Below are 12,129 nucleotides of genomic sequence, written 5' to 3' on the forward strand. Positions count from 1 at the left end.
GGGCGAAGATTCTGTAAACACAGCAATCCGGTGGGCTATTTTTGACATGTTAATAGGTTGGTGCTGCTCTCTGGTATCCACCGGTAGTGGTAGCGAATTCTGTAGGTACTGAAGGAAAGAGAGCGCACTCAGAAGTGTTGCAGTGTGAGGTGACCAGCAGGCAGTAGAATATTCTCAACTTAGATAGCTGCTGATACACCTGTATCCCCGGCATAAAGGGATTAGTCAAAAAAGTTAAAACCCCACCCCTGAAGCCTTACTTTTAACTACTGTCTATTCATTTCTGTACATGATGATGCAGCAGTATTAGCATTCCTAAGTCTACATTGTCAATGTTTTTTTTCTGTTATAAATTTAAAATTACCACTATCTATGACAGCACTCTTGTCCATTTTACCACTCAAAAGTAGCTCTGAATAGTGCAGTCACATTAGGATACAACATGGATTTAACTACTATGCTATAACATGGATATAAATATTAGGCCAAGTTCATTTAACTGTGTAAGAAATATTATTTCTGCAGGTTAACTTCCTAGGCTTAAACATGATAATGTGTTAAACACATATCTCCAGCTGTGAATACTTACCTCCATGCAGTGTTAAAAATTAATATAGCAAACACCTGGTGCTTAGTGAAATCCACACTGAGATGGACTGTTACACCACAAAGCCAATAAACCACACAAGGCTAACACACTGTACTTTTTTTTATTAAATATATACAATTTATTTTAGCTTTGCAGCCTTCCTAATCTAGTAAAGAATGGCTCTTTGTTTTCCAGATTCGTTTGTATTATATTTAAGTGGTAAATAATTCAGAAGCTATAGTTTTTTTTTTTTTTTTACATAAATGTCATATTTATTATGTATTACTAAATATGTCATGTAGGAAAGCTCGCACACACACACACACACACACACACACACACACACACACACACACACACACACACACACACTCAAACACACGCACACACGCACGCACACACACACACGTACACACACACACACATACGCGCGCATGCCCACACACACACACGCACACACACACACACACACACACACACACACACACACACACACACACACACACACGCACACACACACACACTCAGACACACACACACACACCCACACACACACACGCACACACACACACACATACGCGCGCATGCCCACACACACACACGCACACACACACACACACACACACACACACACACACACACACACACGCACACACACACTCAGACACACACACACACACCCACACACACACACGCACGCACGCACGCACGCACACACACACACACTCAAACACACACTCAAACACACACACACGCACACCCACACACACACACACACGCACACCCACACACACGCACGCTCGCACGCACACACACACACACACCACTACTTCCCTTAAGGCATAGGTTCAGTTTTAATCAAAGTATAGGCAGTAAAAAAGGCGTAAGAAAGTTTGGGTCACAGATGTCATGGTTACTGTGCATTTATAGCTGACTTATTCTTAGTGGGAATGATTTAGTAAAGGAGATTGGCAATGGAGTGCAAAAAAGTGAATCTGTTTCAGTTCAAAGATCCCTTCATGTGCAGGGAATTATCTATTTTCAATCCCTGCACAGGGAATGAGCTTTTAAGTAAACAACCCTTTACTTCAATGTACTTCTCTACAGAGCAGTAAACCCACAGCACTTAAGCCTTTTACACTCATTGAATAAACATCTACAGAGACAATCATTTTGGCCCATTTCAACAGAGAATAACCTGCCCTTCTTTTAATGATCAGTTCTGCTTGTTCACTAATATCAATCCTCCACTCTCCATAGAACAGCACACACTTTTCAGCAGTAGCCAATAGTAATGAGCACTCATTGCTCATAATCGTAATTTTGCATCTTAATTTGCAATTAAAATTTAAAATCATAATGCAAAATGTCAGGAAAAATCGTAATTAATTTTGTTTGTAAATGTAAATATAATCAGGAACTGTCCTGTCACGTAATCTTTGCATAATTTTTGTGCTGACTTAATAGCGGTTAACAGTAAAGCATATAGCAAACCAAATACATGCTATCACCACCAAAATGTATACATATGTTAAGGGGAAGCGTGAGAACAAGGGGGGGGGAGAAGACCTTGTCTTTGAGAAAATTTATTTTAAAGATGCTAAACCATTTTTCTTTGCATTTTCAAAATCATTTTTTTTTTTTAAATACAAGGTCTTTTTGAAAAAACATTTTCCTTGTTCCCACTGTTCCCCTTAACATATGCAGCAATTTTGTTGATGATAGCATATATGGGGGCTTTGCTATTCACCGCTAAAGTTGGCACAAAATTCCATGAAATTTTGCATAATTATGCAAAATTATAAATAGATTACATGAAATCAAGTGAATGTCCAAATCATAATTATGGATGGCTGTGGTTGCAAAAATTTAAGTGAAATTTTGATTGTAATTAACAGATTATGATCATCACTAGGCCAAGTAGCGTCAGGGCCGACTCTTCCATTTAGGCAAGGGGAACATTTTGCCCAGGCCCCCAAGTGCTGCTGGGTCCCTGACCTCCCCTTTAACTCCTATGTTGACCCCAGGGTCCCAACACAAAAGTAGCATTGTATCTCACCTATTCCGGCTGCTTCATCTTGCTCCCCATCTTCTGCTGTCTGCCTCTTGTGACTGGCGCAGGTCATTATGCTTACACATAACATGTGTTGGAGGACAAGAGGCAGGCAGCATGAAGAAGACAGGGAACACTGTACCAGTAACAGGTGGAATAAAATGCTGCTATCATGCAGGGGCCCTGGGGAGCACATGCAGTAGGAGTTAAGGTAGAAGAACGGGGGGGGGGGGGGGGGGGGCGACAATTGGCTTGGGGGCCCTAGAGGCCGAATTTGCCCTGGGGCCACATCGTATGTTTGAACCGGCCCTGAGTGGTGTGTCTCCTCTTTGATTCAACTTGGCTAAAAAATATTCAAGTGAGAATGCAATGTTTCTAAGCTGACATAGGTAGAAAGTCCCAGTCAGATACATGAAACTTCTGATATTTGTAAATGGTTGACCATAGGCGTTTTTACACTGTTAACCCTATCTTCCAGCCCTCTACCACAAGCAACCCCCCACCCTGTCACTGGGGGCGTCCTGCAGAGGCGCAGTACTCGGAAATCTCATACGGCGTCTGCTCGGGCATTTCCAGGGATGTAAGGATGCATGTGGCAGGGGCCGTGCAGGCGCAGTGGCCATCGACTGGCCAGTCGGTGTAACCTGAAACTTAGCCGCAGCAGGGGACCGGAGGATCCTTCCAGGACAGTGCGGGCACAGGATGTCTGCAGGTGGCTGGTAGAAGTCCCAGGTAAGTTAACCCTTTTTCCCCATTTTGATTTGATTTCATTTTTGATCAACTTGTTTTGATTTAGGTTCACTTTAACCACTTGAGGACCACAGTCTTTCTACCCCTTAAGGACCAGAGCCTTTTTTTCCATTCAGACCACTGCACATTTAACGGTTTATTGCTCGGTTATACAACCTGCTATCTAAATAAATTTTACCTCCTTTTCCTGTCACTAATACAGCTTTCTTTTGGTGTTATTTGATTGGTGCTGCGATTTTTAGTTTTTATTATATTCATCAAAAAAGACATGAATTTTGTAAAAAACCATGAGGAGTAGTCTTGAAACCAAATTTCTCAAAATGACCTGTGAAAACCTAAAGGTACTTATTGGACTTTGGGCCCCTTAGCGCAGTTAGAGTGCAAAAAAGTGCCACACATGTGATACCGCCATACTCAGGAGAAGTAGTATAATGTGTTTTGTGGTGTATTTTTACATATACCCATGCTGGGTGGAAGAAATATCTCTGTAAATGAGAATTTTTTGATTTTTTTACACACAATTGTCTATTTACAGAGATATTTCTCCCACCCAGCATGGGTATGTGTAAAAGTACACCACAAAACACATTATACTACTTCTCCTGAGTATGACGATACCACATGTGTGGCACTTTTTTGCACCCTAACTGCGCTAAGGGGCCCAACATCCTATGAGTACCTTTAGGATTTCGTACATGTAAAGGAGGATACTGTGCACCTATATCATAAACAGTTCCAAAGGTTTATTTTGTTCCTCAGTGAAAAATATAAACAGCCTTGACATACGCGAAAAAGGAGGTGCCAAACCTGTGTACTTGAAGTTGAGGCGGTGTAGAAGGGAAAGGTGACCAGGGGAAGATGCGGACGGCACTACAGCCGTTTCACGCCGCTCGGGCGCTTGCTCACATGCGTGTCCGTGAAGAGACGGCGCCGGGAAGCCTCCCGTATAGGACCTTCCGTCCCCCGCCTCCAGCGCCGTCTCATTGGTGTAGAGTTGTGACAGGGAAAGGTCGGGGCTGAGGGGGCGGAGTTTCGCCGTTCTACGGCGAAAGACCTAAGATAATGTTATACATCAGGTGATGCTGTGCAGTGCATCTGGAAGGGACAGGACGTCCAGGTCATCAACATGTGCTATATCTGTGACTCAATATAGAAAAATATGTGCATACAAAACATATAAATATATTATTCACCATTGGTATCCCATAAAACATTTCATTGTGTTTGTAAAAGAAGGCATGTCGCCGTGCTCTGTGCAAATTGGCATCTGTCTACACCATTTACCTGAGGATATGACATTATACCCGCCTGTTCTATCTCTAAAATGTGAAATTGAATCCTTTATTTAATCTGATAAGAACACCCCATATGGGGACCCCAAACCTAAAAAAACCCCATTAAAAAGATCGGGAGGGCTGTGTGGGAACCCAGAGCCCTAATGAGTTATATTTACCCTTATCCCTGTCATATCCCTATGAACAAAAGGGAAGGAGGAAGAAGGGGACTACACTGTTGCTACATTGAGGTGCTTCATACTCATATTGGTAGGGAGCAAGCCCACACACCTCAATGTTGTGGGGGCATCCTTTGTCCCCACTGTTAAATATTGGAAAAGTACAAGCGAGACACTAGAGGAGTAGGAGGGGAAAGGAAGAAGAAGAGAGGAGAAGAGAAAAGGGGGGGGGGGGGGGTTGGTGCCCTCCAAACGGCACCCCAAGGGGGGGCCACGTCCCGACACCATCTCACCTATCGTGTGTAGGGAAGGACTTTGTTGATTCTTAGGTTTCAGGGGTGCCAAAGACCCTAGGTTCCCCGACTCACCCAAAGGTGGGCAAATTCACCCCCATGGTCGGCTGTCCGCACCGGGCCGCACCAGGCACCCAAATCACGGGACAAGTACATTACTGTCCATTATATGTTTTATTGGATCCTAATTGGATCCAAACAGGCCCACCTATTGGGGACCTCTATTGCATTACTAATGCATTATGTTTTTTTTATATTTTTGATATTTATGGTACCTGTATGCCGCTCGTGCGGACAGTCATTCACCCCATATTGGGTGTCCACATCCACCCACACCTAGTGAGAGGCTGACAAGTCACCACCCCCAAGCGCACCCGGAGGAGAAGAAAGGGAAAAAAAAAAAAAAAAAAAAAAAAGAAGGAAACCGGGACCAGAACCTCCAGAGAGAAACATTCACTAGATGGAGATTTAGAATACCCCAAAGGGGAGAAAGAAGGGGGACACCAGGAGCCCCAAGGTTCAAGGAAACACGCCAGCTCTAGTCTATCATTCAGGCCCAGAGGTCCCATGGCTTCGGAGCGCAAGATGACCCGCGACTCTCGTCTGGTTAATTCCCGGTCACGGTCACCCCCTCTCCTTGATGGGGCAACATGTAGGAGGTCTGCGAATCTTAAGCATCTTGCCCTCCCACCATGAACCTCCCTCACATGTTCAATCAGTCTAGGACTACCTTTGCCCGATTTAATCGAATTGAAATGTACACAGGTTTGGCACCTCCTTTTTCGCGTATGTCAAGGCTGTTTATATTTTTGACTGAGGAACGAAATAAACCTTTGGAACTGTTTATGATATAGGTGCACAGTATCCTCCTTTACATGTACTGAATCTGCTTTGGTGCCCTGCACAAAATTACTTGCTGCACATTTCATAGCTCTTCCTGCATGTCCTAGTGAAGTTGCTGGAACAATATTAGGGTTTAGGAATCGCATGTTGCATGTGATGCATAGCACCCTCTGAAGCAAGGCCTTCAATCCCCAAGTTCAAGCATACGAGTGCCAGATCTTAAGCTATTCTGCTATACTGTACCTTTAGGATTTCACAGGTCATTTTGAGGCATTTGGTTTCTAGACTATTGGTTACTAGACTACTCCTCACGTGAGTTCATAGAAGGTTTTATTTTTTGTCACAAGTTAGTGGAAAATGACACTTTGTGAAAAAAAAACAATAAAAATCAATTTCCGCTAACTTGTGACAAAAAATAAAATCTTCTATGAATTCGTCATACACCTAACGGAATACCTTGGGGTGTCTTTTTTTCTAAAATGGGGTCACTTGTGGGGTTCCTATACTGCCCTGGCATTTTAGGGGCCCAAAAGCGTGAGGAGTAGTCTGGAAACCAAATGCCTCAAAATGACTGTTCAGGGGTATAAGCATCTGCAAATTTTGATGACAGGTGGTCTATGAGGGGGTGAATTTTGTGGAACCAGTCATAAGCAGGGTGGCCTCTTAGATGACAGGTTGTATTTGGCCTGATCTGATGGATAGGAGTGCTAGGCTGTGACAGGAGATGACTGATGGGTGTCTCAGGGGGTGATTAGAGGGGAAAATGGATGCAATTAATGCACTGGGGAAGTGATCGGAAGGGGGTCTGACAGGGATCCAAGGGTTTGGCCAAGTGATCAGGAGCCCACAAGGGGCAAATTAGGGCCTGATCTGATGGGTAGGTGTGCTAGGGAGTGACAGGTGGTGACAGGAGGTGATTGATGGGTGTCTCAAGGTGTGATTAGAGGGGGGGAATAGATGCAAGCAATGCACTGGCGAGGTGATCAGGGCTGGGGTCTGAGGGCGTTCTGAGGGTGTGGGCAGGTGCTTGGGTGCCCTAGGGGCGGATAGGGATCTGATCTGATGGGTAGCAGTGACAGGTGGTGACAGGGGGTGATTGATGGGTGATTGATGGGTAATTAGTGGGTGTTTAGAGGAGAGAACAAATGTAAACAATGCACTTGGGAGGTGATCTGACGTCGGGTCTGCGGGCGATCTGATGATGTGGGTGGGTGATCAGATTGCCCGCAAGGGGCAGGTTAGGGGCTGATTGATGGGTGGCAGTGACAGATGGGTGGCAGTGACAGAGTTTGATTGACAGGTGATTGATGGGTGATTGACAGGTGATTGACAGGTGATTAGTGGGTTATTACAGGGAAGAACGGATGTAAATAATGCACTGGCAAATTGATAAGGGGGGGTCTGAGGGAAATCTGAGCATGTGGGCGGGTGATTGGGTGCCCGCAAGGGGCAGATTAGGGTCTGATCTGATGGGTAACAGTGACAGGTGGTGATAGGGGGTGATTGATGGGTGATTGATGGGTAATTAGTAGGTGTTTAGAGGAGAGAACAGATGTAAACAATGCACTTGGGAGGTGATCTGACGTTGGGTCTGCGGGCGATCTGATGGTGTGGGTGGGTGATCAGATTGCTCTCAAGAGGCAGGTTAGGGGCTGATTGATGGGTGGCAGTGACAGGGGGTGATTGATGGGTGATTGACAGGTGATTGACAGGTGATTGACAGGTGATCAGTGGGTTATTACAGGGGGGATAGATGCATACAGTACACAGGGTTGTGGGGTCTGGGGAGAATATGAGGTGTTGGGGGTGATCAGGAGCCCCCAGGGGGCAGTTAGGACCTAAACTAATAAAATAGCGTTGACAGATAGTGACAGGGAGTGATTGATGGGTGATTAGGTCAGTGATTGGGTGTAAACAGGGGTCTGAGAGGTGGGCAGGGGGGGTCTGTGGGGTGCTGTGGGCGATCAGAGGGAAGGGGGGGCAAGATCAGTGTGTTTGGTGCAGACTAGGGTGGCTGCAGCCTGCCCTGGTGGTCCCTCGGACACTGGGAACACCAGGGCAGGAGGCAGCCTGTATAATACACTTTGTATACATTACAAAGTGTATTATACACTTTGTATGCGGCGATCGTGGGGTTAACAACCTGCCGGCGCTTCCGAACGGCCGGCGGGTTGTGGTCGCGGGTGGGCGGAGCCAGTTGCCCGGGAGGCATGCGTCACCCGGGAATGCCGAAAGGACGAAACGCCAATGGACGTATTGCGGTCCTTTCGGCATCCACTTTGCCACCGCCCATTGGCTGTGGGCGGTCGGCAAGTGGTTAAAGTGTACCCGAGCCAAACCTAGGGTACAAAAACAGATAGTTACCTAAAGAGAGGGAAGTTTCTTGATCCTAATCAGGATTCCCTCTCTGTTCTCTGATCCCCTAGTACATTTCCAACAAGGGCTTGCCAACCCTTGACATCGGGGTTACACTTCTCTTCTGTCACAGAGAGCAACCCCTAATGTTAAAGGGGATCCTGTCAAGCAACAGGGGACCAGAGGACAGTGAGAGAAGCCTCAAAAAGAATCCAGAGGCTTACCTCTCTTTATGTAAGTATCTGATTCTGATTCCGAGCTTTGAGAAAGTGCCAAAACACTCCTGAAAAGTGCCCCAGTGTGAACCATCCCTTAATTAAATTAATGAATTCCTTTATAAAGTAAACACAATGCTAATAACCTTTGTCAATAACTCAGCTGCATAGTGGAAGACAATAATGGAAGTGTAACGATTGGTGTCAGCAACACAGCTTTGTTCTGATTATTGGTGATCTGCAGTATCACCAGTAATACAGATGCTATACCTGATTATGTGGTGATCTGCAGAATCACCAATGATACTAGTATAGCTAGACACAGGAGACCCAATGTGATATTGTGTTTGGTGCAACAGTAAACGGAGAAGTTATCTCCCGAGAAGCGGGAGATATAGACACTACTGCAGCCAAGGATTCCCTGAGGAGCAGGGAATCAGACTGCACTGCAGCCAGTGGACCCCTGAGGGGCAGGTTCCCACTGACTGCGCTGCAAGATGACCTCCTGAGATGGAGGTAATACAGACAGTACTGCAGCCGAGGATTCCCTGAGGAGCAGGGAATCAGATGGCACCGCAGCCAGTGGACACCTGATGGGCAGAGACCGACTGGACTGAAAGAGTGATAACTGGTGTAATGAGAGATATGATTGGACTGCAGCCAGGGACTCCCTGAGGAGCAGGGAATCAGATTGTACTGCAACCTGTGATTCCCTGAGGGCAGGGAATCAGACTGTACTGCAGCCAGTGGACTCCTAAGGGATAGAGACCACTGACCGAGCTGCAGGATGGCCCCCTGAGGAGCAATTAACCATAAGTCTGTGCTTGCAGCTGATGAACACCTGAAGAGCAAGTGTCACAGATAGTACAGTAAGGCTGATCACCCAAGGGTTGGGTGACAGTCAGAAAGGTCAGACAAGCAAAGTCGGCAACCGGTAATCAGATTGGCGGAGGTACCAAATCAGCAAGCAGGAGAGTGGTCAGGAAAGCCAGAGGTCATAACAGGTAACAGTATATATATCAATCCTAGTCTTAGGTGTGAGGTCCTTGGTCTCAACACCCGGGAACTAGTCTAACAGATAAACAGTAGCAATGTAGCAATCTCCTAGTCTTAGATGTGAGGTCCTTGGTCTCAACACCTGGGAACTAGTCTAATAGATAACAGTAGCAATGTAGCAATCTCCTAGTCTTGGGTGTGAGGTCCTTTGTCTCAACACCTGGAACTAGTCTAACAGATAACAGTAGCAATGTAGCAATCTCCTAGTCTTAGGTGTGAGGTCCTTGGTCTCAACACCTGGGAACTAGTCTAATAGATAAACAGTAATACGTTAACGGCTATCACCGAAATCTGACTAAGTGTGAATTCCCAGCTCCGGCTGGTTCTAACACACTGTAAGATCTGACTGGGGTCTGAGTGCTCACACGTAAGCTTTCGCAACAGCAGACAACTTGCAACTGACAGGCAAGTCCTAATATACCCAGAGCGCTCCACAGCGCCGCCCCAGTCACTCAGCCAATCCGGAAGATAGCTGGAGTCAGCTGATCGGCATGATCAGCTGACTTCCCTTCTGTTAGCATAAAGGTCCTGTCGCCTGGCGCGCGCGCGCGTAGCTCTCAACCTGTGTGCACTAGAAGGACCAGGCGAACCAGCAGCATGTAGCCGCGTAGCAGAAGCCGCCGGCTGAAACGTAGAGATGGCCGCCCTGCCGATTTCCCATGCGGCGGCATCTCCGCTATTCATTACAGGAAACAAGATAAAGACACACAGCAAGTGGCCATAATGTGAGCCATATATTAAGGCAAGGCACTGTCCTCATGGCTGTTGTTCATAAGTTAGGACCCTGGGAAGCCTGGATTTAAATACAAGTTCAGAGTACTATTGGTCAAATCCTATACATGGAGGACATTGATTGCTATGGTAAGAGGGAACAAGACTGATATCTGTTTGACTTACACAGTGGTGGAGGGAAGCAGAGTAGAAGAGTAACGTACATATACTTCAAAACTACAAAGGCTAGTACCTCTAAGATGATATTGTTGCCTAACCCATATAATGTTGCCATACAACATTATTTCCTCATTTTGGCACCAATATTAACCCTTTAATCAGTGTCTAACTGTATGGTAATAATTAATTGTTTTCCTCCAAAACAATAAACTGTCTCCAACCCTAATTAATCTAACATTTTTACCTATAAATTATTGACATCTACTATGTTGACTTCATATCCGGTGAGAGTCAGTGGTGGGAAGAAATTTCGCATTGAAATTTTCATTCACTGTACGCATCGTAATCGTGTTTTGCGAAATTTCAGGGAAAATCGTAATTAATTTTGTATGTAGTAGTAATATTTGATAATTTAGTGTAATTTTTTGCATAATTTGTGCACAGTTTTGCAAAATTTTGCGCTGATTTTAGAGGTTAATAGCAAAGCTCCCATACATGCTATCGCTACCAAAATTGCTACATATGTTAAGGAGAATATTGGGCACAAGTCAAAATAAATATTTTTCAAAGAAATATACCGTAGCTTCTAAACTGTCATTTTTTGGGGGTTAAAACCATTTTTTGTTTGCATTTTTAAAATCGATTTTCTCAAAAACTACATGGTCTTTTTGGAAAATTCTTTTTTGACTTGTACCCACTGTTCTCCTTAACATATGTAGCAATTTTGGTGTCACTACCATGTATGTTGGCTTTGCGATTCACTATCAAAATCGGCATCAAATTATGAGAAAATTATGCAAAATTTTAGGCAAAATTACGAATTAGTATACAAAATCAACTGAATTTACAAACCGTAATTACATATAAGCGTAAATGCAAAAATGTACATGAAATTGTGCATAATCGTAATTAGCTGATTACGATCATCACTGGTTAGAAGGACCTGAATGATTCTTTGTTTCTGCCACTGTTCTGGTATCATTAGAAGCAGCTGCTTCAGCACAAACTATTCTGTTTTCACTTTCATCTCCATGTAATGGGGCATAATTGTGGATCTTTCCAAAGAAATGTTATAAAAGAATGTGTTACTTTAAATGTGTTTCATTGGAATATTTTGCTACAAACTCAATTCTGTGAACAACATTCCTGCCACCCAGTGGCGGATCTAGAGGGGTGCAGGCATGGCTAGTGCCATGGGCGCCAGCACACCATGGGCCCGATGCCTGCCCCCATGCTGCCTGCCACCTCCGCATCCTTGCCGCTCCTTCCGCCATGCCTCCGGTCCCCCGCCCCACCCCCGTTCTTTCCCATGGGGGCCATGCTATTCGCCACCTCCGCATCTTGTGCTTCCCTCCCATGCTCGATGCCTCCGGTCCTCCGCACCCCCACCCGCCGGCTCTCTGTCCCTGCTGTCAGATTTTAGTTTAGCGGCAAGAGGCGAGACAGAGAGGGCACACTCCATACACCCGTCGCGTCACATGCGGAAGTGACGTCATCAACCACTTCCTGCATTTGAAGCGCACCGGGCAGGAAGTGTGCGCCCTCTCTGTCTCGCCTCTTGCTGCTAAACTAAAGTTAGACAGCAGGGACAGAGAGCCGGCGGGCGGGGGCGCAGAAGACCGGTCACTGGA

Source organism: Hyperolius riggenbachi, chromosome 2, assembly GCF_040937935.1.
Source record: "Hyperolius riggenbachi isolate aHypRig1 chromosome 2, aHypRig1.pri, whole genome shotgun sequence".
Lineage (NCBI taxonomy): Eukaryota > Metazoa > Chordata > Amphibia > Anura > Hyperoliidae > Hyperolius > Hyperolius riggenbachi.